The sequence below is a fragment of the Pyrgilauda ruficollis genome, unplaced genomic scaffold (assembly GCF_017590135.1).
Source record: "Pyrgilauda ruficollis isolate IOZ18807 unplaced genomic scaffold, ASM1759013v1 scaffold11, whole genome shotgun sequence".
In the NCBI taxonomy this organism is placed as follows: Eukaryota; Metazoa; Chordata; class Aves; order Passeriformes; family Passeridae; genus Pyrgilauda; species Pyrgilauda ruficollis.
In genome coordinates this window covers 431,652-457,590 of record NW_024509210.1, presented here as the reverse complement: position 1 = coordinate 457,590, position 25,939 = coordinate 431,652, and the positions used below count along the sequence as shown (strand labels likewise).

Below are 25,939 nucleotides of genomic sequence, written 5' to 3'. Positions count from 1 at the left end.
CTACAAGAGCAATCCAGGAAACTCATGGGATACACACTGCCATGTGGAACCCCAAGTAAAGAAATTAACCTCAATGTTTCCTCTGAAGGGAGCTGCTGAAGCGACACTGGCTCTGAACTCTGCATCACACAAGGTATGATGAGGGGGAGCAAAGGAGGAAGGCTGGAAGCCTTTTCTGATAGTCTCCAAGATAAGCAGGATCATTTAGGAGAGAGAGGAAGAAGCAAAGAGAAGCAAACCCAAAATGCTCGTGGCCAAAATCCTCAGGTGGAGCATGCAGGGACCAGGTTTCTCCCCATCCCTGTGCCCACCTCTGCCAGCAGCAGCACACAAACTGCCCTGGGAAGCAAACCCACTCTTCACCCCATCCCTCCAGCCTCCAAGGGAGGCAAAATCAGGGTGGGGATTTGGAATAGAACATCCCTGTGCTGCACAGGGCACTTCCAACTCAGCTTTCAGATAAAGGAAAGGCAGAGGTTTCCCTGCTCCATTCACATTAGTTAGTGCAATTCATACATTTCCACTCAAATACAAGTTGGGGAGGAAGGGGGGATAAATAAATCCAATTCTGCTTGTTGCAGCAGCACCAAACCCAAGGAATTGTCTGCCAGGAAACAAGCAGATGGAAGCCTGGTAACTAATTTCTTGAGACTCCTTTTTAGCTACATTTAGGATTGCTTGGAAATTTGCTTTTGAGTTTTCACACTGCCTCACCTTCAATGAGTGCTGTGGGGAGGGGGACACCAGGCACCTCCACCTGCAGGCCAGAAGATTCTCCTGTGCCACAGGCTGGAAGAGGCTCTTTCCAGATGGATAGAGCCATGGAAAAGCCAGGGAAAGCCTTGTCAGCCTCCTGTAGGATCACTAGAGGTGTCACCCATCCCAGAAGATTCTTCCGTGCCACAGGCTGGAAATCAAACAGCTTTTGTCCATCTGGACAGAGCCACGGAAAAACCAGGGAAAGCCTTGCCAGCCTCCTGCCCTGCCTGCTGCAGGATCATGAGAGGTGTCACCCAGCCAGGAAGGCCCTGTTTCCATGAGTAACTGGCCATTATCTCATGAGAGCAGCCCTCCCAAACTTAGCACACTCGCTTATCTGCGGAGTTTGCTGAGCCCCCAAAAGCCAGCCCAGGAGGAAGCCAGCCAGGGACAGCTCCACACCCTGCGTGCCCCTCTTCCAGCCATGATAGCTCTCATGGATCCCAGAGCCCAGCGTGGTGCTCAGACACAAACACGCGTTTTTCATGAGCAAGCTGTGAATCAGCAGCATTTGCTGTGAGAATCCCGAGCTGCTCCCTCGCAGCTGCAGCCTCTCCCTCTGCTCTCCATGGAGCCTGCAAGGACACGTTCCTGCCACATCCGGGATTATTTCTGGGCTGGTGAAAGGACAGGAGGAGCAATCCACAGCGAGAGTTTGGGAACTAGCAGCTCTGCTGGCAGCAGGACTGCGTGGCAAGGTTTGATTAGAGCTCTGTGCTGTCTGTCCTGTGGCACACACAGCACTGCCCAGCTCTAACATTGCTAATACACTTTTCAGAAAACACAAGGTCTGTCTTCCCCAAATCAACAAGCCTGTATGCCAAACTCCTCCCTCCCCTGAGGGACACCCTTCTGCTGGCAGAGCACTGGCTGCTGCTCTGCTGAGGGATGAGCTGCTGGTTCAGGGCCCTGTTTCCCTAAACTCAGTATCCCTGTGGAAATGGTGCAGCTCCTGGAGTTGCTAAGTGATGCTGAGCTGGGAAATATCTGCACATAAACGACAAGCCGTGCCACAGAATCACAGAATTATTTAGGCTGGAAAAGCATCCTGCCCGATGCTATTTACAGAAAAGGTGATCAAGTTCTGGAATGGCCTGCCCAGAGAGATGGTGGAGTCACCATCCCTGGATGTGGCACTCAGTGCCAGGGTTTAGCTGAGGTGTTGGGGCTGGGATGGACTTGATGGTCTTTAAGGTCTCTTCCAACCCAGAGATTCTGTGAATTTCAGCATCTAACCTGACCATGCTCAGCTCTGGCTGTGCCACCCCTTGCTCTGACAGCCACAATGTTTCCTTCATGCAGGATTGTCACATTCGTATTTTCTGAAAAATTCCTTTGCCCAGGATTTCTCTCCTGGGAAGCTGAGAAGCCTCAGAGAAAAGGAAAACAATTCTTATCTCATTTGCTTCTCCTGTGTTTTGCTCCTGTGAAATGTGTTTGGAGATTGTTTACCCACAGGTGATTGTTTCATTGGGTTCTGCTGTGAGTTGTTTTGACTCAATGGCCAATCAATGCCAAGCTGTGTTGGGACTCTGGCCAGAGTCACGAGTTTCATTATTATCTTTTTGGCCTTCTGTCTGTATCCTTTCTGATTCTTTAGTATAGTTTAGTTTAGTATTCTTTAATATAATATAGTATCATGAAATAATAAATTAGCCTTCTAAGAACATGGAGTCAGATCCATCATTCCTCCCTGCCATGGGGGTCCCTGCAAATACAATACAGGAGCACCAGCTGAGAAGAAATTTGGGAGGTTTTGATGCTGTGAAGATCAATGAGTGAAGTTAGCACCAGCCTTGTTCTCCGTGTCACAGCACAGCTCAGAACCACCAGGCAACAGGACCCAAACCTCTGCAGAGCTCTGCTGGCTCATTCCCAGAAGATTCCCCATTTTCCAGCACAGTGTCCCAGCACAGCCTGCTGCAGGCTCACAGTGGTAGCTCCATCTCTGACTGATGCATCTGGAGATGTCACAGCCAGTGGAGAGCTGCAGGATTCCCAGAGAGAGCACGTGATTCCTCTTACTAATATTCAGATGTTTCCCAGGTGAATGCTACCATCCTTATTATCCATGTGGAATTACAAGCAAACCAGGATTTAGGAGAGTTAAGTGGCCACATCTGAGTGCTGAGGGCCACGTTTGCAGACTTTGTAGAACTCCTTGTGCTGTTCATCAGCAAAGCTTTGGAGTTGAGGATTCTCCTGTGTCTTTTCCTTCCCACTTCTCACATCCACACAAGCAGCACCGTGGCAAAAAGAGCAATAGCAGGCTCTTGTCTTATTTTCTTATTCCATTTAACCAGTAGGGATCAGGAATGTCTGTGAGGGCTGGATTACCAGCTGAAGAATGCTGCTTGGAGAAGGCACCCCCATGACTAGAGCAGCATCTTCATTTCACACCCTGGCACAGGATATTTCCATATTTCACTGCCTTTTTTTTTTTTTTTTTTGCACCATTTCAGCAGTACTGAAGTACTCTTTAAAATACTCCGGAGAAATTCAGCCTAAATAGATCACTGACACAAGTTCACCAACCCAGTTGTGGATTGAGGAAATCAAATTAATTGATTTAGAGACAACGTAAGGGATTTTGAGAGGATGTTTAGCTGATGTCTAAGATGTCATTTTAATCCTCCTCACAGTTAATTCTTTGAGTGTAGGGAGCCAGTAAAATTTGTGGTGCAGCCCTTACACAGAAAAACATCTCCACAGGCGTGCTAATCAGGGAACTATTTTGCAAATTGTTCCTAATCTACAGTTGCTTGTCTCTGCTCTCTTCCTGCAGAGACAATAAAATCATCCAGCTAATAGCAATGTGAAAGGGAAGGAATGATCCTCATTTGGTTTAAGTAGACAGATCTGCACTAGGGAACCACTAAATAGTGCAGTGATGAACTCAGGGAGGCAGCCCAGAAACATCCCTTCCATCTTTTGGGCATGGAAAGCTGCCAGGAGACCTGCCAGCACCATGCAAACTCATTCCCAGTGTCCCAAAAAGTGAAAAAAAAATTGGTCCTGCAATCGACAACAACATAATTATGTGAATTAGTAGGATTTGTTGATGGAATTTCTTTTTTCTTAGTTCTTGCAGTATCATGGTGACCTGAATACACCTGACCTCTGCAGCAGGAGACTCTTTCTCTGTTTCCAAAATAATCAGTCCTGTTCCCAGATTCCCTTCCCCACCTTATTGTTGTTCATCCTTCCAAAAAACACCTTCCAAGGCACATTCCTCTCCACAAACCTGGCCCCAGTGCTGCTATGACCCTTCTCACTCCTTAGGGAGCCAAGTGTCCCAAGGAAATCTCAGCTCTGCATGAATGCCTGGACACTGAGAAGTGACTTGGTACACACACTGATATATATTTTCAACTGTCCTTAAAGGGTGAGATGCTCAGATTCACCCAAAAAATACTTTGAAAAGGAAAGATTGGTTAATTCTAAGAAAGCAAGTTACGGCTAGGTCAGAAACATTAATAACATGAAACACAGTGTAACTACTCACTGTTGAAGCCTTGTCAGGGTGTTCACAGCCAGACTCATCAAGATAAAAAATCCAGGGTCTGATCATTTAGACCTGCTAGGGATAAGGAATTCAGGGAATGACCAGAATTATGGACTGCATGACATCAGAGAAGTTTCCTGTTGTCCACCACCGACAGAAACCACTTCATATTGCTTATTATACAGCTTTGTTTTCCCAATCAAACTGGTGTTTGGCATCTCATTAACCATTTTCCAGTGACTGGTACCTCTTCTGGTTTTGCAGGAGGATGGGATGAAAGCTGAGGACTCCATGACAGGCCTGGTTTATATGCTCCTGCTAAAGTGATGGAGACAGAAATGGCTTACCTTCGCCTGTAGATAATGTCAGAATTCCCACTGTACTTAAATCCATGACTTCACAGCCAAAAGCCTCCCTGTCAAGCTATCCACTGATTCAAAAATGAGCCACAGCAGTTTCAACTTAGCTCTTCCCATTTTGCAAGTGCCTTGAAACAACAGCACCTCAGACATATCCCACCTTCTAACAGGTAATAGCTGAGACTCAGCCATTGCAAAGACAGGAATCACAATAATTCCTTCAGAAAGAGAGGTCCTCAAGGATCAGATTTCCAAGATTTCCAATTTTTTGACACCAGAACAATTCCTAGGAGGATGAGACTAAGTGGAACATGACTCCAGCAGAGCAGTGGGGTGATGGCCTGGGAAGGAGGAGAGAGACCAGGCTGGCTGCTGGTGCTTCCCTGCAGGTCCCAAAGGGAGCACGGGCAGAGCAGAGAGCCAGAGTCATTTACAGCCTGCAGAGACCACAGGGAAGGAGCAGGGCAGCAGCCCAGATCTGCTGGCTGTTCTTCCAGCCCCAGCAGGGTTAAGAGCATTAGTGCACACTCAGGGGGACAGGAGCCTGAGCTGGTGACTGCCTGAATGTCTCCTTTGTGAGCCACCCCAGGCACAGAGCTCACTCCAAGGACATGTGGAACACGGCCAATTCCACAATTCCACAAGGATGCTGTGGCTCTCCTGGGCAGGGAGGCCAGGGGATACTTCTCAAGACAGCTAAAAACAACCTGCTCCATGAAGAACCCCGAGAGCTCCACTGAAGTGGGAAAAAACACATTCTGCTCAAGTGGCAAACACCTCACAATGAGCCCAAGCAGCTTTCCCCAAGTTACAGAAGCAATTAAAAGATCTTCTGAGGATAAAAAACGTACTTCTGGCACTTAAATTTATAAAGGAGGCTTCTTTGAGCTCTTAAAATATCATTCCATATGTGGGTCTCATGTAAAGTGAGGATCTGCACGATAATTGTATTGATATCAGCCCAGCAAACTTCCAGGCATGCAGCACATGGGCAGCTGTCCCTTGTTAACCTTTGCAATTCACCTTCCTGCCCAGGAAAGGCTGAAAAATGGGAAAAGGGAAAGTATGGCCCCCATGGCACCTCTGGGAAGGAGCCAGCACACCCAAGACCAGGGATGACTTTTTGCAGATTCCCTTTGGTGCTGCAAACTCAATGAAAAGTCAGGGTTTTGCCTCCACTGTTACAGCCCTCAAAGTCAGTCACCCCAAGCTTTAGGGGTTTTTATTTCCTTTACAGCCTCATGCAACAGAAATACCACAAACAAGCAAAAGCACAGAGAAGAAGCAAAAAAAGCCACAACCCTAACCCTCGAAGTTGCTGAGCCATAGCAGTTAAACCAACATTGAAGAGCAGCTAAACTGCCCCAACCAGACAAGGCTCTGCCTGAGGCTTTGGCTACTTTCAGCTCCAGGAGCTTCCTGAGCATGGATTTAGGAACCTTTTGGGAAATTTCTCATCCTAAGAGCTGCTCAGCTTCCCTCCACTCCCTGCAACTTGATCCCAATGAAACTCTTTGTATCCACAACACTTTCTGGCAAGGAGTCTGACGTGTCCCTAAGAGAGGAATCTATGTGCCACTGCCCACTCCTTGGGATTCCAGTCCCTGCCTCATCCCACCTTTCCCACTCACAGGAGTGCAAAGAAATCCTTTTTTTCTGGCTCCCAGGCCATGCAGCTACGTTTAAATTACTGCCTAACAAGCCTGGAGTGTTTGCTCTCTCACAGACACCAGGTTGGGAAAAACTCTTCCCCTCTGCAAGTAGGAGAGACTTTGGAAGTTCTTTACTGTAAAACAGCAAATACCAGAAATGTGCTGCTCCTCTTTATCCCAGACTTTATCCCAGTAGGTTCCTAAGATGCCACACTATGATTTTCCAGCACTGCTCCTTATTTACCCAGCAATATCCAGTGGAAATTTGGGGGAGAAAAGCTGACTGCAGACTGTTCCGTAAAGAAAAAATAATCTGGTTATGGACACCAGTAATTTTTCATACAAGAAATGGTTTGGAATGTGATATGCCAATCAAAATTAACATTTAAATGTGACATGTTTCCCCACTCCATCCCACTCCTGGCCATCAACTCTGTTAGAGGTCCTTGTTCCCACTGCACTTTTCCCCATGGCTGCATTCCACTCCGGGGGTAAAGGTTGCCTGTAAGCACTTTAAACAGTATGTGAAAAGCTTTGTTTATCCAAAAATATTTTAGCCCTGAGAAGCATTAAAGCAAGACGTAGACTTCAGCATTTGCATAGCAAAGAACTGCAACTCCTACAGATATTGCCAGAAACTTTATTCCTTAAGGCTTTCCAGCTATGAAGGACTATTTTGCTAAAGCAAAACTACAAACAAAAAGTGTCATCCCTTAGTAATGGGCTGCAAAGGGTTGTCACAGCAAGGCTGAGGATGAAGCAAGGCTGTCATTTCTGTCTTGCTCACTTTTTCAGAGCAGATAATTGATCAAACAGTAGGAAAAACCTGAAGGTGCAGCAGGGAAACCCAAAACTTATGGGGTCTTCCCCATTAAGCAGCTGTAGAAAACCACTACCAAAATAAAGGGAATTTCCCTGCAGCCTGGCCCACAATTTCCCTTACAGGAGTGAAATCCAGCCAGCCTGCAGATCACCTGCTGTCCTCCAGCCCTAAAACACTCATACCCACCTTAAAACACAGCTTTGCCCCAAGCACTCAGCAAGGCTGTGGTTTAAAACAAGAGGAATCAAGCACAGTGGTCACCAGAGGCAAAAGCAGCACAGTCAAACAACAATCACAATTCAGCTGATCCCAGTTATCCCAGGGGAACAGGACTGCAGGACAGGAATATTTAGAATGTTATTGCCTAAAAGCAGCTCGTTTTCCAGCTCAAAGCTCTTCTCATTTAAAGGCTGCTGTAGACATGATCCCTGCTCCAGCAGAGGAAATAAAATGTGCTGGACCCTGCTGCCAAGGCCAGGCTACGGAGCCTGGGGAATTCCTTGGGAGAGGGCAGGGGACAGTTATCTCCCACTCCACTGGTTCTGGAGTAGTTATCAATTAGTGCATTTTCCTGGGCTGAATCCTTATCTATCTCTGCAGGCTCACCATCCCAGAGCTCCAGGTCCATGTTTTTCTTGGGATATGGTTTGGTTGTTGTCCCCCTGCCAGGGAATTCCCAACCAGCAGCTGGTTCTGCACCAGTTGCTTACATCCATGAACTGCCTAATTAATCAATGGACTTACCTCTTGCTGCTGCAAAAGTAGAATTAACCAAGTATAAACAGAAAAAAAAATACCCACACACACCTTCACTTACTCCTACTGTCTTCCAAGCTGGAATTTGCCTGGTGTGATTCTTACCCAGACTTTATTTCTTTTTTTTTTCCTTACTCCTGGGAGAAAAGTAGTTACACCAGGCATGCAAAGTGCCAAAATTAGCTGGCTTGCCTAAATGCAACACACCAACCCAGCTGCAGCACTTCCTGAGGTACAGACTACACTATCAGCAAGTGACACAAGATCCTCAATGCTTAGTTTAAGAGAAAAAAGGAGGGGAAAGAACTGTTTTACACCTCTGAGAGCACTGGAGGGGCAGAAAGGCAGGTTTTCAAACACCAAAAGGCTCACTCAGCACCACCATCACCTTTATAAAGGAGATCCCTCTCCCTCTTTGTCCAAAGACACTTTCCAAACCTGTGGGGAGAGGATTCCTAATTCTGAACCACACACAAGTCATCATGCAAGAGGCACCAGAGCTGGGGCCAGCTGCCAGCTCAAACAGAGATTTCAGTCCTTGCTGCCAAAGCACGAAGAGCAACAGGCAAAGCTGGCCTGTGCCCATGAATTCAATGTCAACACTAAAGCAGACAAAGAGGTTGGAATACCAAAGTGACCTTCAGGCCTCACTGTCCACTCCATTTCTTCTCCAGACACCTGTGAAATGACACAACTGTCCCAGTCAGCCCAGGGAAGCCATCAGTGTGGCACAGGCAGAGCAAACCCCACCACAGTGCCCTTTCTGTGGTTTCAGCTGGTGCCAGAGCAGTTTGTGGCCACCTCACCCCAGACCTTCCAAGCCACTGCAGAGCACAGCAGCACAGCAAATAAATCTGTTCCCTTCCCTTTCAGAGATCTGCAAGGGTTATCCTCACCTCAGGGAAACCCTAACAACATCTGTGCCTTCTCCAAATCCTGTTTTTTTCAATTTGGGCTCTGGATTAACAGCTGGCCAGAGAGCAGAGCTCAGTCCCAGTTGGGTGGTGACAGCCTGCACTGCCCAGCCCCAGCTGGAGCTCCCTGAACAGCAGAAAGTCCTTCAGCACAGGGCACACACAGAGCAATAAAACCTGAAATCAGTGATGCTGTCTCATTTCCCATCCTTTGCACAACACAATTTATTTTTAGGTCATAACTCCTGATGCAGGACGGAAAGAAAGGATGGGCACAGGCACAACAGCTGCAAGCAAACTTGGAAACACCAAGAATAAGACATTTCCACTTTGTGTTTTGTTAAAACAGCTACACCTTCACCTCACACTGAGTATTTCTGGAGCCAAGATTTGTACTGGCACATGGATGTCACCTTCTCACGTGGCTTCCCAGCAGGCTCAAGCTGCTTACAGAACCTGTCACCATCCTGAAACCTGTGCCAGGGGAGGGTCAGGTTGGACATCAGGAGGAATTTCTTCCTGGAAAGGGCGGGCAGGGAGGTCACTCAGTGCTCTGGGCTGGGGACAAGGTGGGGATGGGGCACAGCTGGGACTCCATGGGCTGGGAGGTGTTTTCCAACCTAAATGCACCTGGGAACCTTGTGAACTACAGCAAAAGCTGCTCTTTTGTCTCTTGCTTCACAGGGAAAGAACAGGATTGAACAAGCTGGGTCAGGTGTGGGGGAGGAATATTGAGCAGGTGACTCCTGAGTGGTGGCTGAGCAAGGAAATGTCTGCTATGAGAAGCCAGAAGTCAGTGAAACTCCTTTGCAAGTCACCTGAACCAAAGGCAGTAACCAAACCCAGTACACCACATCAGAGCAAGAGTTCCACAGGGAAACCTGGGCAGCAAGTCCTGCACAAAGCTGGAAAGCAGAGCTAAGGAAGAATCAGCAAACTGGCCATCACCAAGCACACCTCCTCCTGAAGCAGCTCTCTTGCTGGAGAGCCCATTCTCACCTCAGCCAGCCAGCAAGGAAGGGATGCACACCTAGAAATGCCTTCACCAGCCTGAAGCTCTGCTGCAGCTCCTTCCTCCCCTCTCTCACAGCGAGGCTTTTTATTTCTTAAACGTATCAAGCACGTCTCACAAACCTCTCATAGCCACTTAAAGCCAGGGGTTAAGTGCAGCTCAAGTGAGGCAGCATTTCTGCTGTTACACTGAAATTGTCTTACATGCTGCTTTTTCTGTTGGTGCCACAGGCATCAGAGGGAAGCAGGAGGGAGCTGGAAGGCAGCAAGTGCAGGTACAGGCACAGGAAACCAACTCCAGGGTGGCTCTGCACAGGTGACTTGGCTGGGGTGCTTTATTCTCCCAAATCCCACAGACAGAGCCTGTTCCCTGGCCGTCCAGAGGCAGGGAATGTGCTCTCCAGGTGCTGGGAGTGCTTTATTCTCCCAAATCCCACAAACAGAGTCTGTTCCCTGGCTGTCCAGAGGCAGGGGACGTGCTCTCCAGGTGCTGGGAGTGCTTTATTCCCTCGTGGAAGGTGAACAGCAAAGCTCCAGCCAGGGCATCGTGCTCAGGGAGGGACCACAGACCTCAAACTCCCAGGGAAGCTTTGCCCTCAGCTGCCCCACACACCAAATTCAGCAGGAACATTTCTCTCCTGACACTGACTCGAGTCTCCTGGGAAAAGAGATTCTTCTGGTCACTGCAAAGAAAGAATAAATGAGCCGCCTGCACACAAGGAATTCAAGCTGGGTTTGCACTCCATTCATTTGCTGCAGGTAAAGTTACAAGATGACACCTGTGACAATCAGCTGTGTGTTTAATTAGTCTAGAAAGCAGCTATCAGAGTAGCAATTGCTCTGTGCTAACCATCCATACATCCCCAGACTGATGCAAAAGACCTCTAAACCTCAGGAAGATTCTAAACAGGCTTAACACCAACATTAACAAGTGGCAGATGACTTGCTGGAGTTGAGAGGTCATCCCTGTGGGAGAACAGCACAATGTGTCCATAAATAAACTAACTCGACAAAACAAGTACAGCTGAGCCCTAAGGAAGCAAAATAAATTAAACAAATTGAAACTTCCAGCTACAGAAGTTATGTCAACTTTCAGAGGTTCCCATGGTTTGCAGCAGAAATTTGTTTCACGTCCTCAATGTTTTTTACCCTGTCTTGGCCTCAAAGCTATCAACTTGGAGAAGGAATTGAACTTGGAAGAGGTATTTTCTGGACAACACACCCCTGCTAGGCTACAGTAATTGATTTTTAATCTTGCTTCTTCCAGATATTGCTGCAACAATCCTCCTGTGCAGGTAAACAAATGGTAAGGGATGGTCATTTCCCAGGATTTGATGGGTATACAGGTAGAAATTCCATATTAAAAAGTATATATTCTTTCAGAGTTAGCTTTGGAGAGAACTCTGTTACCTGAGGCTCTGCTTTCCTCATGGAAAAAGCCCTTTGGGACAGGGAAACCTGGCCATGCACTCTCAGCATGAGATCTGGCACCTGGCAAAGTCCTACTGCCTATTCTTGCAGGGGCATTTGGCTGGAATTCCATGGCTTTTCCTGGAATTCCACAGCTTTCCTGGAATTCCCCCCCACTCCCCAGCACACACACTTTCACTTTGAGCAGAACCAGATTGTGATTTACCTCTGACCCCTTCAGTCCCATCCATTCCCCCTCAGCATCCTCCCATTCCCACCAACCCACCCCAAAGTTTTCACACTTGTTTTTGCAGTGGTTTTGGTATTTCTGCAGGAGCTGCCTTCCCCTTTTTCTCCTGAAAATTTCTGTGGTAAACTTTGACACCCAGTTACCAAACTGTGGCTTTTGAAAGACACACAAGTTCCCTGAAGAAACCAAAATACTGGTTTGGAACAGGGGGCAGGGAATTCCCTGCTGTGGTTTGCTTCTGTTAAAAATATCCAGCTGGGAGTCTGAAGGCTGCACCTGCACAGATGTGAGGGATTAATAATATCTTCCAAACAAGTTTGTGAACAAGGAAAATATAACTGGCTTTTGCAGTACTTCCCTTTTTGAGAGGCCATTTCCTGCAAAGCATCCTTTACTCAAGTTTTCCATCAGCTTTGTAAATGCCAAACAGCCTCTTCCAGCTTCAGCAGTTCATCAGATGATTTATGAAAGGTGCAAAAGCACTACATTGGCAGGAAAGAGAAAAACTGAGCTCCACAAGTGTATCTGCAAATTTGACCTGAACAAAGCAACATATTTTCACTAAAAATTAACAGAAAATCGTTTTTCTGGGTGGAAAATTGAGCTAAATCTTCCATAAAATGGGGAAGTGCTGCTGGGGCTGCAGACAAATCCTGTGCTCAGAAGCAAGGAGTCACTATCAGTAGGAAAGACCTTCCCTGGGATGCACAGATGCCTTGTTCAAAAGGGATAACAGGAACATAACACCAAGAGGAGCACTGCATAAAACCACCAAAGTCATGACAATAAACAAACCCATTTGAAATTGGTTGTTTGTCCCCATTTCTGTGCAACAGCCCAAACCAGGGATTGATTGTCTGCCTTCAGTTCCCAATGTAAGCAAGAAATTTAAGCCCTCCCGTTCTCAGAAATATCAGCAGTACACGATATCCCATTTCTCAGCTAAAGAAACTTTTCTATTGCAGATTTGACGAGCCAGCTGGCCTCATGTCTGGCAAAAATGCAGTTTCTGGATCCACCTCTCCAAAACTGGACACACCTCAGCATCAGGAATCTGTTCCATCCCTCTAAGAGCCATCTGCAATGTATCGGGGCTCTGGCCAAGCAATTAATTCCTCCTAATTGCTGGAATGGGACCATCCCCAGCTGGAACTGCAGCCAGCTCTCCCTCCCTGCCCTGCCCTTGGCGGGATGCTGATCCCTGACTCCAGCTTCAGGCACTCTGCAGGGAAAAGCAGGCCTTGGAAATGGGATCCTGGCTGCACTTCTGGAGGTGAACATGCAGGGGGATGTCCTGCAGGACGAACAGGACCTGGCACAGTGACACCTGGGAGGGAGCAGCACTGGGATGTGTCCAGTTCCATCGTGGCTCACCACAGGCAGCGTGGGGAGAAGCCAGACCTGTCCCCTGGCAGCCTGCAGGATGGATCCTCCCTCCTCCCCCGTGCAGCTCTGCTCAGCGCTTTGGTTCTTAAACGAAGGGGAAGGAAATGGGCAAAGCATCCTCCCAGTCCCCACAGCCCACACTGGGAGGGGTCCAATCCGCACCATCCCACACCTGGAGGGGTGTCCCAGTCCCCACAATCCTAAACTTTGAGCAGTGTCCCAATCCCCCCAACCCACACTTGGAGGGGTGTCCCAATTCCCACAAACCCACACTTGGAGTGGTGTCCTGATTCCCACAAACCCACACTTGGAGGGGTGTCCCAGTCCCCAGCATCCTACATTTTGAGGGGTGTCCCAGTCCCCACAATTCCACACCTGAAGAGGTGTCCCAGTCCCCACAATCCAACACTTACAGGGCGTCCCTGTACCACAGAACCCACACTTGGAGGGGTGTCCCAGTCCCCACAACCCACTTGGAAGGGGTGTCCCTGTCCCCCACAATCCTAAACTTTGAGGGTGTCCCTGTCCCCCACAACCCACACTTGAAGGGGTGTCCCAGTCCCCAGAATCCTAAACTTTGAGGGGTGTTCCAATTCCCACAATCCCACACTTGGAAGGGTGTCCCAGTCTCCAGAATCCTAAACTTTGAGGCATGTCCCTGTCCCCCAGAACCCACACTTGGAGGGGTGTCCCAGTTTCCCTGGAAGAGTGTCCTCATCCCCATAATCCTGCACTTGGAAGGATGTCCCAATCTCCACAATCCTGCATTTTGAGGGGTGTCCCAATGCCCACACTCCTGCACTTGGAAGTTTGCTCAACAAACTGACAGGGGAAAGGATTAAAAACAACCTGGATGACACAATCCAGCTGCAAAAAGGGGAGCTGAAGTCCCAGAGGCAGCAGAAGGTTCTGCCCTCATCAAATACAGCCACAGATCTTCCTACACAGGATTTAAGATGGACTGACACACGTTGCAAAAGCAGTTTAATTAAGGAAAAAATAAAATGTCCTCCATAAACTGTAATACAAAAGAAAAATCAACACGGCCCCTAAATTTCTGATGCTGACCTTACCAAGCCAAGCTTTGTTTTCTTCTTCAGCACATTAAAAATCCAGTTTATGCTTCAATGACTGAATCACCAGTTGTTACAAACTATCTACATCACTTTCATCCCCTCCCTGAAGTTTCTAGGAAATTCATTGCATCTGCACATGACAGCAGAGTCCAAGTTTGAACAATATTCCTGCATTCTGAGCACAGGGAACAGCACACACAAACAGGGGGCTGACCTGGCAAAGGCAGCTGCTGCTGGAATGCCAAATTCCCCTCCCCTCTCCCCAAAAACCCCAAATGCAGCGCAGGGGTCCCAAAGCAAGGCAGGACTCGGGACTCACAAGACAGGACAGGGTCTGTGGAGATGGGAATGGATGGGGAAGGTGGCAGTGGACACAAGGACATGGGAATGGACACCAGGACATGGGAGTGGACACAGTGAGGTGACAGTGGACACAATGAGGTGGCAGGGGACACCAGCAGGTGGGAGTGGACACCAGGACATGGGAGTGGACACCAAGATGTGGAAATGGACACCAGGTTGTGGGAATGGACACCAGGACAGGGGAATGGACACTAGGAGGTGGGAGTGGACACCAGGTTGTGGGAATGGACACGAGGAGGTGACAGTGGACACCAGGACATGGCAGTGGAAACCAGGACATGGGAATGGACACGAGGAGGTGGCAGCAGACACGGAGGAACAGCGAGCAGACCGGTCCAGGAAAGGCACAAGGACTGCTCCCAGAGGTGATTTCCAAGTGTGAGATATTATCTGCATTTCTGAGCCTTGCACAAACCTCCCTCACTCCGGTGCCAAGAGGCAGCAGCGGAGGTGTTAAGTCAAACTTGGGAATATTTGCAAAGTCACGCTGAGAACACTTGTACTAAACGTTGTGTGTGGCTTTGCTGCACATCCATACTTCCATGGAGGAATTATTTAAGTACACAGCTCTGTAAGCACCTAAGAAAGTGTCCAGATAAGGAATAGCTCTGCTCCTTCTCCTTCTCTTCCCACTTGTCTGAGGCACTGCAGGAACGGTGCTGCCCTCACCCTGCCACTGTAAATCATAGCAATAAAAACCCCAATTAAAACCAAAAAGGTACTTTGCTCAAGACAATCGGGCAGGACAATCTGTCTTCTAAGGGCCTGACTTGAACACTTCATTTTTAAAAAGTCCAGCCCAAATAAAATAAGTAGGTTATTAAGCACTCAGCAGTCCCTTCACATAAATGTCCATGGAATAATTCACTGTTTTTATGAAAAAGGGAATGTTTTTAAAGCAGACCAGGAAAGGAAACAAATCCTCAGAACCAGAAGATAATACTGCCTCCAGAGAAGCCACTACAGAAACCATTCCTCTTTTTATTTATTTTAATTCTTCACCCACTTTTAAGGCTATCAAGACAGCAGCATCAGCATGTTCAGCTCTCCAAATTTTTCTCCTGTCACTTTGCAGTGTCTGTGGAAACACATGGACTTTTCCTCCCTTCCAGCTGACGTTTGTGGGGCCTCTTCCATGACCACCAACAACCACAAAGACAAAAGGATGCAAAACTACCATTCTGCACTCAAGCATTGCTCCAGCACCCCCAAATCCAGCAATCCCAGGCAAAGCGACTCCACAACAGCTGAGTACTTCTTCCCCACAGTGAGCAGCACTAACTGAACAGGGAACAGTCTGGTGTGCAAATGTTACACTGCAATACACCCCACAAGCTGCACTGGGCTCTATCCCAGCTCTCCTAATTTAGGACAGTACTGGGAAGCAAGCAAGTGTGAGCATTTCCAGCTGTCTGCACACATCCTGTCACTGCACTGCCTGTTCACCACCAGCAAGTGTCCTCCAGTTATTTCCAAAAGCAAGACCCACTTCAGCTCAGTCTACTGCAGACCCTCCGCTGCCCCTTGTTTTTAAATAAAAATAAAACTCAACAATAGCTCAGTCCCAAACACAAAGTTTGTTGGCACAGCTGACAGTCACTGCAGAAGTTACTCCAGTTTAGGGGTGCAGAAAATGTCATTAATGCTTTGCACGACCCAGACCTGAAAGAAGCCCGTTACTGATATTCCCTGTGCTGTTTCCCTCAGTGCTGTTATCTCCCTCTTGATAAGGCCCCACCTGCCAGGCAAACCACAGAGCCTGTCTCCAAAACCTCGTGGAACACCCTTTAACACTGGAAACTGGGAAGAAAAGGAGGGAAGAAAAGACTGCTCTTTAACAGTCATTAATTAAATCAGCCCAGAAAGCTCACTTGGAACAGATGCACCCCAGCCTTGGGTTTCTCTGGGAATGAAAGGTGAACCTGAAGGCAGAGGTTCAGTGATAGGAATCAGAGGTTACAGCTCTGAGGTGTGCCCTCCTTCCCTGGGTGCCAGGGTGGGAAGCCTCTGCCTGCCACAAGCCACCCTGCCACCACAACCACTCCTCACAGGGGAACACACCAGTGTTCCAGGCTGGGAAACTCAACAGGCTCCTCTCCAGTGAGCACAGAACCATGGAATGGCTCCATCCTGCCTTAGAAAGACCTTCAAGCTCAACTCTGATGAGTTCTGCACATGCAGTGAGCCCAGAGTTTGTAACCTGCGCCTTGCAAAGGTTGGGATCTCAGTGTCCCCACAGCTGCCTGTGTCAGAACACACATCCAAGCCCCTCTGCAAGGTGGCAGGGTGTCTCTGCATCAATACAAGGCTCCCACCCACCCATAATACTCATGGTGAAAAGCGCAGCAAGACAGAGGCAGGCAAAGCTTTATCCACATCACCATTTCTGGGAAGCTCAGAGCAGAAGGGCCAAGAGCTCCCTGGGTTATTATCCCATGGCTGGGTGATTATCCAATCTTCAAATAAACACAAGTCATTAATTTATGAGCATGACATCACATCCTGCAGGCTGAATTGCAACACACACTCACAACAGTGGAACCACGTGAAGAAATATAGCATTCCCTAGGATTTCTAATCTGCTTTCCAAACTTTTACCTTGGAAAGACCTAAATGGATGTCCTGGACATGGAAACAACATCCCCAGGGAGTTAATAAACAGAAGTCAAGTGAAGTCAATCAACATTTTGTAGAGTGGACAATTATTTTAAATATTTGCTCATATCCAGCTACAAATGGGCAGCATTAAAGCACAATTACAGTGCGAGGGTGATTACAAAGTTATGAGGTTAAAGGAGATTGTTTGTATTAAGTACAAGAAGTCTAACAGGAAGAATCATAAAAGGATTTCAGACTGGCAGCCACTCAATAAAGTGACCAAGGAGAGTTCCCTGCAGACAGTTATAAATGATGCTGCTCAATTCACTTGTGCCCTGATGGACCATGAGTTAAGGAGCAGCAGTCAGAAATTAAGATAGCTAAGGAGTAGTTCATTAAGAACATCAACTCAGCTGGCCAGGCACATAGGAGAAGACAGCTAATGGCCTTTAGTGCATCAATCTGGTGCACCTGGATCCAATATCAGCTGGTCTCAGGTTCCTCCCTCTCCTCCCCTGGCACTGAGTCAAGCTGGCAGGGTATCTCCCCACACCAGCTGGGAATCCCTGTCCCCAAAGCAGCCCATCTCCTTCTCTGGACGTTTTCAAACCCCAGTAGGACCCTGAGAAACCTGACATTTCTTTGGGGTTAGGCGGGCTCAGAGGAGGAAGTAATATAGATTTGCCTGTGGTTTGTGATTGTCATGTCCACAAGCATCCTCCCAGCCACTTACACTTCCTGAACCCGTGCCTGAACTCCGGCATTCCCTCTCAAAACCATTATAATTCTTGGATACAAGACACGTGGCTGCATGGGTCTGTGTCTTCTCAGCACAGACACTCATTTTCTTGCAAGCAAAGGAATTCTGAATAAACCATCAGAACTCAAATAATCCCCTTCTGATAAATGTGCTTAGGGCCCTGGTTTTGTTTTTAAAATGGCCTTTGATAACCCATCTATTTATGTTTTGAAAGGGAGAAAAAATGAATTAGGAAATTGCACAGGCACAAAAGCAAAGGCAATATCTGAAAAACAGTTTTGTTAATTTGTGGGTAATTGCTCATTACTGCAAAATAAGGTTTTTGCAGTGTTTCATGGAGAGTAGATAAGAACCCCCAGCCCATTACTGAGTATTGCTTTTGGCAAAGGCCAGCTTCTCCCAGGGTGCAGAGCCTCCATAAAACCACAATTCCATTAAATATGGATCCTGACATCCCAAAAGCACCCGGGGAAAGGGAACAACATGTTCTGTCGAGTCATTCAGCAGGGATCTTCACGTGCTTGCACTCACCCTTCCCCATCCACTCCTGCCTTGTTCACAGCTCTGCTTGGGGCATCACCTCACCCCACTGCCTCTGCTGAGCACCCCAAACTCCAGCACTTTGGAGCACGGGTGTTCCTCTCCCTTCCTCTAAGGCTGGTTTACTTTCTTATTCCACTAAAAATGTATTGCCCGGACACTCAACATCCCACAGGCCACTGGCACCCCCTGCAAGGGACAAAGCTCCCCCACAAGTGCTGGATTTTCCCTCCCAGTTACAGCAAGTGGGGTTTGAGCCCTGGTGCGTCACAGAATCCCAGACTGGATTGGGTTGGAAGGAACCTTAAAACCCAACCCATTCCACCCCCTGCCACGGCAGGGACACCTTCCACTCTCCCAGGCTGCTCCAGGCTCTGGCCTTGGACACTTCCAGGGATGGGGCAGCCACGGTTTTTGTGGCTGCCAGCACTGAAGGAGGACACCCTGGAGTGTTCCCTCTGGGAGCAGCTCACCACTCACATGGCCAAGCAGGTACTCCAGCAGCAATCGCTCTCAAGGCACTTTCAAGGTCTTTTTCATCACCCTAATAGCAGAACCATTTTTAAGCCTTTCAAATAGCTTTAAATTAACTTCCCTGAGAAACTTTTCCAGAGCAATATAACCTGGCTATGCAAAACTCCAGGCAGGGACACACAGAAGACAAAGAGCAGAGCTGAGAGAGGAGGAGACACTCGATTTTGATGGAGCTGTTTCATTACTATGTAGATTCAAAGCCATTCCTGCAGTTACTGAAGCACTACCCCAAGCCCTCCTAGCAAGCAAAAATCCATTTTGTGTACAAATAGGGCTTTTACAGCTTTGGCACAGTGCTTGACTGCAGAGTCAAACTTTTCCAATGCCTGATAAGATTTTACTTGAAAGTGGCAGGAGAGCTCATGCCAGGAGCCCGTATGAAATGCCAGCTCAATGGCAGAAGGTCAAAGCCTGGTATCAGGAGATTTAATGGAAGTGTTTCCAGACAAACTTCTTAAAAGCACTGTGCTATCTAGGGAGGCACAGATTTACACACTTGGAAAGCCAAGGACCAATCTTTATGGGTCTTTTCCAATGCAGGGTTATTTCTTTAACACTTTACCTCACAAAAAGCACAGCAGTAGAGTCTCCTTTTCTGTGCCTATCCAATCCTTGGGTATTAGGCTGAAGTTAAGAATAAACAAGTGTTTAATGCCACAGTTTTTGTTTTACAGGAAAAAAAAAAGAAAAAAACAACCCATAGAAAACATCAACCAAACAAAAAACACCCCAGCCCCTCCCAGAACAAGAAACTCTCAGGTGAAGAAGTTGGTAATGTCCTGAATAAAAACCCCAGAAGACAGACAATTGAGTTTAAAGACCGACAGCCCAAACAATTAACCTTTCTCCAGCACTGCCTGAAACTATGGCTGGAGAAGCAGAAATTTAAATTGCACTGAAAGACTCCATAATCTTTACCATTTTTACAGAAGCATTTAAGGTTAAGTTGCTGTCAACAATGACCCTGAGCAGACGTCAAGCATTAAGACTTTCAACATAGTGGATTTTGCCAGCTGTCACCAGGCTGTGATGTTCAAAGGGACACTAAAACCCCATCAAACCCTGATCTGTCTGCTCAGGGTGTCCCCTTCCATCTACACAAATGCACTGTTGGATTCACTCACTCTTAAGAGCAGATTTGCAAGTGCTCCTCCACTCTCCCATTAAAGCATTTCAATTGTCTGCCTCTGCCATTTTAACAAATTCAAGTATAAGACTTTAAATTCAATTAGAACAAATCTCAGTGCTCCCAACATTAAATTTGCAAGTGACATTTAGTGGCATTCAACACACACGGAGCTAAGCTAATACACTAATGGACCAGCAAGGGAAATTGTAAAACACTCCCAATTGCAATGCTCTTTTTTGTAAAGGAAATTAAAGGAGTAGGCTGCAGTGGACAGGAGGAGATGGCAGCTATGAAAAATCCTTCTTAAGCCAAGGCTGCAAAAGCTCACCTCTCCAGATCCACCTGTTCAGAAAGGGGCACTTTTAAGGCTCTTTCAGTCCTTCAGACAGGATTTACCCTGGTTTTACTTCTGTTTCTTCCTACTTTTTCTGATGAAGGCTTAGACACCACAGCCCCACTGTGTATTGTTCCCCAGACACAGAGAGCGGGGATAAAATTCCCAAGCCTTGTCCCACAAGCTGATAAGGATGTGACAGTGCCCACAGCACCCCAAAAAGCCAGTCCAGCAAAGCCACCTGAGGAATTCTGCCACCACACCTGTGCCTCACCCAGCTTGCTAAGGAAGCTGCAGGTTTTCCTGCACTAGAAAAACACAAAGCTATTGGACTTTAGAAATTCCTTTTTTATTTCCCAACTGGTAATATGCTTTGCTTAGTTCTATTTAAACAGAAAAAGCTACCTTCAAGCGGTTTCAAAATCAGGGAAACAGAAGGCAGACTAGGCTGGGAAGTGAGAGAGAAAAAAAGTCTTGGAGTCATGGCTCTAAGCAGAGGGAGATTTATTCCGTTGTGCATTTAAATCTAAGCAAATTAGCAAATCAGGCAAAACCTAGGGAAGATGCTTTCCCAATCAGGATTTATTAGTGGCTTTCTTTGATTATGGATGTGTAATTGGACAGCAGAGCAGGACTGCAGCAGCACACGAAGGAAACATCAACAGGACATCTGTCCCACTCTAGATTTGCTCCCTGATTTGGATGAGTCAACTGTAGAGCCCAGCAACAGCAGTAACTGCATTTCTTTAAGAAACACGGTACAGTCGCCAAAATTAAGTTTTCTCTTTCTAGCTCTTGATCAAGGACTATCAGAACAAAGCTCATGGGTTACTTTCAAGAATTTGGGTTTTTTTTTCCTCCCCTCAACTACAAGAACACCATGTTTGATAAGACCAGAAACAATACAGACAAATATTTCAGAGATGTTTAAATCCAGAATCCCAGAATGGTTGGGGCTGGAAGGCATCTCAAAGACCCTCTCTTCCCACCCACACTGCCATGACAAGGACACCTTCCACCAAGCCCTACTACACAGTTACACCTGGCAGCTTATTAGGATGGATGTTCTTACAATCCATGAAAAGGCAAAGCAACCTGCACCAAACACTGACTCTGCTAAGCAGATTTTCAAAATAATAAAATACGATTGGGATGAAATCATCTCAAAAAGCTGGTAGGTTTCACACATTCCTCAGTCTTCTGCATTTCCCCCAGTATTTTGGGGAAGGAGGAGAACAGGATTTAATAATTAACTTAATGATGTCACAGCACACACTTTGGGAACTCAAGCTGTATTAAATGCTGGAGATTCCATGCAGAACACCAGCCCTTCCAGACGGCTCCTCCCCTCTTTGTGTGCTGATGCCCTGGGCCCAAAAAGCCTCCAATGACACCAAAAATCCTTTGGAAAGCACTGCCAGTACCTGGGAGCTCAGTTCGTGACCATCAAATCCAAGAAACCTCTAAAAACCTCAGCTTTTTGAGCTCCTTTTAAGCTCACCTCCACTTCAGAGCCGTACAGTTGGGTTTGATGTGCTGCACTTGAATCACGACCGAAATAGCATCAGGTGCTCTGCCCACTTCAGCAAAGAACAGCCTGCACCCACCTGGCTGGGCAGCCTCAGAAATCCTTCCTGCCCTGCAGACCACCCCAGGAAACAGGGACCTCGTGCCACGTCCAGCAAAAGCAGCCTTCAGGCCCGTGTGCAACACTCCTTCACTTTTTGATGATGCTATATGGATTTATTCTGTTACTCAAACAGGCCCTTTCCCCAACAAGGGTCTGGATTATTTCTGAGCAATTTTTTTTTCCTCTCACAGGATGTCCTGCTGCCCCAATTAAAAAGCCTTTAATTCCGCAACCATTCCTTACGGCCAGGCTGAAATTGCTTTTAAATCCGAGTAAGTCCCAGGCCACCCATATTTAGTGCACCAATTAACCAACGTTGAGAGATGCACAGAGGCAGCAACCAGAAGAAGGAAGAACTTTTAAGTCACCATCACCCACAGTGCACAGGTCCAGTTCAAGGGAACTCAAGAATTTATCTAATTAAAAGTAGCACCTATTCAATCTTGATGAGTGTTGAGTGAAACAATGAGATCCATGGAAAACAACAAATCACTGCCTTTTAACCATTAACTCTGAGCAGTCAAATAACATCCATAACACCTCCAAGTCCTGAAAATCATCCACCCACTTGGATTTATTAAATTTGTGTCACATTAAAAGCTAATTAACATGAGAGACGCTGTTCCCAGGTTGGTAGTGTGGAAGGAGAAAGAAGCGTAATAATTTGGAAATCACCATTTGTTGCAGAGATCACAAACACAGTCTAAAGGCATCTGAGCTGAATTTAGTTCTGCTCCACATGCCCAAAAACTCAGAAAAATCGTGGCAATCTCTCTGGATTTAGAGGGGGTTTATTATCCATGTTGTAAAAGCAGCCTTTACCTTTTGTCTGCCACCAACCAGGGCGACTGCCCTCTCTTTCCAAACTCCACACAACTTCACAAAGCTGGAGCAATTTTAACACCCACAAAATACTACACAAAACAAACCAGAATGCAACTCCAATACAGCATCCACTCCCTAAAAAAAACCACAGCCAAGCCCAAACCCACCAAGATCCACGGCACCACCTCCACTGACTTCAGCCAGCTGTTTTACACTGGTTCTGTGCTTTGCACTGCTTCACAGCTGGGCATGGAAGCCAACAAAAAAGCATTTTCGGCCATGTGGACCTGGGAGAAGGGAGTCTGAAGGCATCACTACAAATCCTGCTGTCACACCAGGCTGCACCATCAGCCAAAGTGACACGAGGACGTTCATCGACATCCCGGTGCTGCTCTGCTAGGAGAGGCTGCCTGCATCAGCAAGCTTCAGCAGCACCGTGTCAATATGGCAGAGCTCCCATTTTTTACAAATAATAATCTTTTTCTCCCTCTTCCCATCCTCTCTCCGTGTATTTATGGTGCCTTGAAGGCACCGAGGCACTCTTTAATGAGGTTTTCACACAAGACAGAATAAATTAGAAACCTTGATCAAAACAGGGCCTCCAGCAGGAACACAGTACAAAGACAGCCCCATGCTTTATACACCGTGAAAAATCCAAATACTGCAGCCGGGCAATCAGCAAGCCATTCCACGAGCAAACAGGGAGCACACCCGGCTGCCAGGATGGACAGGTCTCTCCTTTTCACCCCCGTTCGTCCCCAAGAGAGGGACAAAGCCATCACCCCACAAACCTCAGCCCCAGCGAGGCAGCACAGCCCCAATGTCACCACGATGGGATGGGATGGGATGGGATGGGATGGGATGGGATGGGATGGGATGGGATGGGATGGGATGGGATGCTCCCACTCACAGCAGATGCCTCCAGTTTCCCCTGGAGCAGGGAGCATCCTGCCTCTGCATCCCAGCAAGCAGAGGGTCTGGAGCCCCCAGGCTGAGGGGAGCGGGCTCACCCCACACTGCCACCTGAGCTGAACGGACCAGATGTCCCCGCAGAGCCTCTGGGGCAGGGAGGACCAGACCCGCCACTCCAACACCGCGGGGAGGAGGGACAGAGCCGACCAGGCTGAGTGGAACAGAGCCGCTCCTGGCTCCTGGGCTGAGGGGGCTGCAGCCCCTCGAGCTGGGGGTGCAGCGCTGCCCCAGCACCACCCGCAACCGCCCCAGCTCGGGCTCCCGCAGCTCCCCGGGACCGGCCGCAGCCCCACGAGCTCGGGGACCCGCAGCTCCCGGCACCCCGGGGCTGCGGCCCCGAAGCGGGCGTGCAGAGCTCCCCCGGGCAGAGCACCGAGCTGCCGAGGGCTGCCACGGCCGCAGCCCCGAGCTGCGCTCCCAGAGCTGCCCTGGGCTCCCGCGGCCGCAGCCCCGAGCTGCGCTCCCAGCCTCCCCAGGTTGAGCAGACCGCACCTTGCCGGTGCGCCCGGGGGCCGAGGGGCCCAGACCCGCCCGCGCTGCGGGGCCGGAGCTCTGTCACACCCCCGGGCTGAGCAGCCCGAAGCCCCCCCGGAGCCTCCGGTGCTGCGGGGGCCGGAGCTCTCCTCGCATCCCCCGGGGCTGCGGGGGCCGCCGGCGGGACGAGGAGCCGGAGCCCCGCGCGGCACGTCCCTGCTGGAGCGGCGGCGGCCGCGTCCCCGCTGTCACCGCCGGTGTCCCGTCCCGCCGCCACCCCCGGGCCTGCGCTGAGCCGGAGGCCGCTGGTTCGCCGCTCACTCACCGTGCGGAGCCGCGGCTCGCTGCGGGCCGGGTGGGTGCGGCCGGCGGGCGGTCCCCGGGCGGCGCGGCGGCTCCAGCCCGCTCCCCGTGTCCCGTTTCCAGTACCCCGTTCCCGTGTCCCGTGCGGCGGCCGCGGGCGGGGCGGGGGCACCGCGCGCCACGTGACCGCCGTGTCATCCCGGCCGCCATCTTGTGCCCGTCCCTCCCTGCCGGGGGGCGCTGCGCCTGGACATCCCCAACCTCATCCCCATCCCATTGCCATCCCGTTCCCGGAGGGATTCACAGCCCCCCCTGCCCAGCACAGCTTGGGGTGCACAGGACCGGCCCGCTGCTCGCTGTGTTTTGATCCCAGGATCATTGAGGCTGGAAAAGCCCTCCAAGTCCCAGCCGTGCCCAATGCCCACCTTGTCCCCAGCCCAGAGCACTGAGTGCCACCTCCAGCCCTTCCTGGGACACCTCCAGGGATGGGCACTGCAAAGCTCCCTGGGCAGCCCCTGCCAAGGCCTGAGCACCCTTTCCATGCAGAAATTCCTGCTGCTGTCCAAGCTGAGCCTCCCCTGGCCCAGCCTGAGGCCCTTTCCCCTTGTCCTGTCCCTGTTCCCTGGCAGCACAGCCCGACCCCCCCTGGCTGTCCCCTCCTGGCAGGGAGTTGTGCAGAGCCACAAGGTCCCCCCTGAGCCTCCTTTTCTCCAGGCTCAGCCCCTTTCCAGCTCCCTCAGCCCCTCCTGGGGCTCCAGCCCCTTCCCAGCTCCGTTCCCTTCCCTGGCCACGCTCCAGCCCCTCCAGGGCTCTCTGGCCAGGAGCGCCCAGGACTGGACACAGCCCTGGAGGTGTGGTCTCAAAGAAGCCACCCTGAACCCTTCTGAGCATATGTAGTGCCCCCCAAATATTAAGTTCTGCCGTCAGTGTAGCTTGCTCGGATCAGCTGAGGTGTAGCAGGGTGTGAGTTCTCCTAAATCCATCTGGCAGCTTTCCAGTAGCTGAAGGAAACCTACAGGAAAGATGGAGAGGAACCGTTTTAGAAGAGCAGGTAGTGCCAGGAAAAGGGGAATGGCTTCCCACTGCCACAGGGCAGAGTTAGATGGGATATTGGGGAGAATTCCCTTGTGGTTCTGGAGCGGGATGAACACATCTTGTCCCAGCATCCCCAAAAGCAGAGTGCAAAGTTGGAGCAAACTCTGCTATCTGCCTTTATTTCCCTCTACAGGAGCTCTACTGGCCATTGGACTTCAGTTCTGTCAGCTCTGGAGATGTGAGAAGTCAGCTGTTACTAATAAAATCTCAGGATTTTAAAATAAACTCACGGGACAATTTAGCTTAGGAGCAAACCCTGGGTGTCACCATCCCCAGGTAGAAAGAGGCTCAAATTTTGTTCCGTGAGCATTAACACCCATTTCAAACCTTGTGCTTCATGAATTGTGACTTCTAACACAAAACTGGTGTTTTACCCTTGCCAAAAGGTCACAATCCTTTCCTGGTGCCCACAGAGGGGTTCCTGCGTGTGGTTCCCTGCAGGGCTGTTCCCCAGCGTGGGAAGATCTGCAAGGTCTGATTA

The 25,939-nt window shown here is 49.0% G+C and overlaps 1 protein-coding gene across 7 annotated transcripts in view; it reads right to left on the bottom strand.

Annotated features, from left to right (window-relative positions):
• SGMS1 (sphingomyelin synthase 1) overlaps positions 1 to 24,516 on the bottom strand; it is a 91,197-nt gene extending 66,681 nt beyond the window's left edge. For 3 of the 7 annotated variants that reach the window (XM_041474001.1, XM_041473992.1, XM_041473957.1), the window contains exon 1: positions 7,285 to 7,551. The gene's annotated coding sequence lies outside the window, so the exon portion shown is untranslated. Of the gene's footprint in view, positions 1 to 714; positions 1,150 to 4,264; positions 4,284 to 7,284; positions 7,552 to 24,385 lie in introns of those variants that run through there. The other 4 variants (XM_041473966.1, XM_041474009.1, XM_041473982.1 and 1 more) reach the window with 4 other exon arrangements.
• Positions 24,517 to 25,939: the final 1,423 nt, after the last annotated feature.